We start from the raw sequence: 4,435 nt of genomic DNA on the forward strand, positions 1-4,435 counted from the left end.
CCTCTCCACCTCTCCATCTCTCCACCTCTCCATCTCTCCACCTCTTCATCTCTCCATCTCTCCACCTCTCCATCTCTCCACCTCTCACTCTCTCTCCACCTCTCCACCTCTCCACCTCTCCTCTCACCTCTCCATCTCTCCATCTCTCCACCTCTCCACCTCTCCACCTCTCATCTCTCCACCTCTCCACCTCTCCACCTCTCATCTCTCCACCTCTCCATCTCTCCACCTCTTCATCTCTCCACCTCTCCACCTCTCCATCTCTCCACCTCTCACCTCTCATCTCCCCTCTCCATCTCTCCACCTCTCCATCTCTCCACCTCTCCATCTCTCCACCTCTCCATCTCTCCACCTCTCCATCCTCCACCTCTTCCACCTCTCCACCTCTCCACTCTCCACCTCTCCATCTCTCCACCTCTTCACCTCTCCATCTCTCCACCTCTCCATCTCTCCACCTCTCATCTCTCCATCTCTCCACCTCTCCACCTCTCACCTCTCACTCTCCACCTCTCCATCTCTCCACCTCTCCACCTCCACCTCTCCATCTCTCCACCTCTCCACCTCTCCACCTCTCACTCTCACCTCTCCATCTCTCCACCTCTCCATCTCTCCACCTCTTCATCTCTCCATCTCTCCACCTCTCCATCTCTCCACCTCTCATCTCTCCACCTCTCCACCTCTCCACCTCTCCACCTCTCACCTCTTCATCTCTCCACCTCTCCATCTCTCCACCTCTCCACCTCTCCACCTCTCCATCTCTCCACCTCTCCACCTCTCCACCTCTTCATCTCTCCACCTCTCCATCTCTCCACCTCTTCATCTCTCCACCTCTCCACCTCTCCATCTCTCCACTCTCCACCTCTCATCTCTCCACCTCTCCACTCTCCACCTCTCCACCTCTCATCTCTCCATCTCTCCACCTCTCCATCTCTCCACCTCTCTCCATCTCTCCACCTCTCCATCTCTCCACCTCTCATCTCTCCATCTCTCCACCTCTCCATCTCTCCACCTCTCCATCTCTCCACTCTCCACCTCTCCACCTCTCCACCTCTCACCTCTCCATCTCTCCACCTCTCCATCTCTCCACCTCTCCATCTCTCCACCTCTCACTCTCCACCTCTTCATCTCTCCATCTCTCCACCTCTCCACCTCTCCACCTCTCCATCTCTCCACCTCTCATCTCTCCACCTCTTCATCTCTCCATCTCTCCACCTCTCCACCTCTCCACCTCTTCATCTCTCCACCTCTCCACCTCTCCACTCTCCACCTCCCCATCTCTCCACCTCTCCACCTCTCCACCTCTCATCCTCCACTCTCTCCACCTCTCCATCTCTCCACCTCTCCACCTCTCCACCTCTTCATCTCTCCATCTCTCCACCTCTCCACCTCTCATCTCTCCATCTCTCCACCTCTTCATCTCTCCACCTCTCCATCTCTCCACCTCTCCACTCTCCACCTCTTCATCTCTCCATCTCTCCACCTCTCCACCTCTCCACCTCTCCATCTCTCCACCTCTCCACCTCTCCACCTCTCCATCTCTCCACCTCTCCACCTCTCATCTCTCACCTCTCCATCTCTCCACCTCTCCACCTCTCCACCTCTCCATCTCTCCACCTCTCCACCTCTCCACCTCTTCATCTCTCCATCTCTCCACCTCTCCACCTCTCCACCTCTCCATCTCTCCACCTCTCCACCTCTCCACTCTCCACCTCCATCTCTCCACCTCTCCACCTCTCCACCTCTCATCTCTCCACCTCTTCATCTCTCCACCTCCACCTCTCACCTCTCCACCTCTCATCTCTCCATCTCTCCACCTCTCCATCTCTCCACCTCTCCATCTCTCCACCTCTCATCTCTCCACCTCTCCATCTCTCCATCTCTCCACCTCTCCACCTCTCCATCTCTCCACCTCTCCATCTCTCCACCTCATCTCTCCATCTCTCCACCTCTCCACCTCTCCACTCTCCATCTCTCCACCTCTCCATCTCTCCACCTCTCCACTCTCCACCTCTCATCTCTCCACCTCTCCATCTCTCCACCTCTCCACCTCTCCACCTCTCCACCTCTCCATCTCTCCACCTCTCCATCTCTCCACCTCTCCACCTCTCCACCTCTCCACCTCTCCATCTCTCCACTCTCACCTCTCCATCTCTCCACCTCTCCACCTCTCCACCTCTCATCTCTCCATCTCTCCACCTCTCCACCTCTCCACCTCTCTCCATCTCTCCACCTCTCCATCTCTCCACCTCTCATCTCTCCATCTCTCCACCTCTCCATCTCTCCACCTCTTCATCTCTCCACCTCTCCATCTCTCCACCTCTCCATCTCTCCACCTCTTCATCTCTCCATCTCTCCACCTCTCCACCTCTCATCTCTCCACCTCTCCATCTCTCCACCTCTCCATCTCTCCACCTCTCATCTCCACCTCTCCACCTCTCCATCTCTCCACCTCTTCATCTCTCCATCTCTCCACCTCTCCACCTCTCCACCTCTCCACCTCTCCATCTCTCCACCTCTCCACCTCTCCATCTCTCCACCTCTCCATCTCTCCACCTCTCATCTCTCCATCTCTCCACCTCTCCATCTCTCCACCTCTCACCTCTCCATCTCTCCACCTCTCCATCTCTCCACCTCTCCATCTCTCCACCTCTCCATCTCTCCACCTCTCCACCTCTCCACCTCTCCACCTCTCCATCTCTCCACCTCTCCACCTCTCCATCTCTCCACCTCTTCATCTCTCCACCTCTCCATCTCTCCACCTCTCCACCTCTCCACCTCTTCATCTCTCCATCTCTCCACCTCTCCACTCTCCACCTCTCCATCTCTCCACCTCTTCATCTCTCCATCTCTCCACCTCTCATCTCTCCACCTCTTCATCTCTCCATCTCTCCACCTCTCCATCTCTCCACCTCTTCATCTCTCCACCTCTCCATCTCTCCACCTCTCCACCTCTCCACCTCTTCATCTCTCCATCTCTCCACCTCTCCACTCTCCACCTCTCCATCTCTCCACCTCTCCACCTCTCCACCTCTTCATCTCTCCATCTCTCCACCTCTCCACCTCTCCACCTCTCCATCTCTCCACCTCTTCATCTCTCCACCTCTCCATCTCTCCACCTCTCCACCTCTCCACCTCTCATCTCTCCATCTCTCCACCTCTCCATCTCTCCACCTCTCCATCTCTCCACCTCTCCACCTCTCCACCTCTCATCTCTCCATCTCTCCACCTCTCCACCTCTCTCTCCATCTCTCCACCTCTTCATCTCTCCACCTCTCCATCTCTCCACCTCTCCACCTCTCCACCTCTTCATCTCTCCATCTCTCCACCTCTCATCTCTCCACCTCTCCATCTCTCCACCTCTCCACCTCTCCACCTCTCACCTCTCCATCTCTCCACCTCTTCATCTCTCCACCTCTCCATCTCTCCACCTCTCCACCTCTCCACCTCTCATCTCTCCACCTCTCCACCTCTCCACCTCTTCATCTCTCCATCTCTCCACCTCTCCATCTCTCCACCTCTCCATCTCTCCACCTCTCCACCTCTTCATCTCTCCATCTCTCCACCTCTCCACCTCTCCACCTCTCCATCTCTCCACCTCTTCATCTCTCCACCTCTCCATCTCTCCACCTCTCCACCTCTCCACCTCTTCATCTCTCCATCTCTCCACCTCTTCATCTCTCCACCTCTCCATCTCTCCACCTCTCCACCTCTCCACCTCTTCATCTCTCCACCTCTCCACCTCTCCACCTCTCCATCTCTCCACCTCTTCATCTCTCCACCTCTCCATCTCTCCACCTCTCCACCTCTCCACCTCTTCATCTCTCCATCTCTCCACCTCTCCACCTCTCCACCTCTCCATCTCTCCACCTCTTCATCTCTCCATCTCTCCACCTCTCCATCTCTCCACCTCTTCATCTCTCCATCTCTCCACCTCTCATCTCTCCACCTCTCATCTCTCCACCTCTCCATCTCTCCACCTCTCCACCTCTCCACCTCTTCATCTCTCCATCTCTCCACCTCTCCATCTCTCCACCTCTCCATCTCTCCACCTCTCCACCTCTCATCTCTCCATCTCTCCACCTCTCCACCTCTCCACCTCTCCATCTCTCCACCTCTTCATCTCTCCACCTCTCCATCTCTCCACCTCTCCACCTCTCCACCTCTTCATCTCTCCATCTCTCCACCTCTTCATCTCTCCACCTCTCCATCTCTCCACCTCTCCACCTCTCCACCTCTTCATCTCTCCATCTCTCCACCTCTCCACCTCTCATCTCTCCATCTCTCCACCTCTTCATCTCTCCACCTCTCCATCTCTCCACCTCTCCACCTCTCCACCTCTTCATCTCTCCATCTCTCCACCTCTTCATCTCTCCACCTCTCCATCTCTCCACCTCTCCACCTCTCCACCTCTTCATCTCTCCATCTCTCCACCTCT

Source organism: Eucyclogobius newberryi, unplaced genomic scaffold, assembly GCF_026437365.1.
Source record: "Eucyclogobius newberryi isolate DKJ021-1_F unplaced genomic scaffold, fEucNew1.0.hap1 SCAF_541, whole genome shotgun sequence".
Lineage (NCBI taxonomy): Eukaryota > Metazoa > Chordata > Actinopteri > Gobiiformes > Gobiidae > Eucyclogobius > Eucyclogobius newberryi.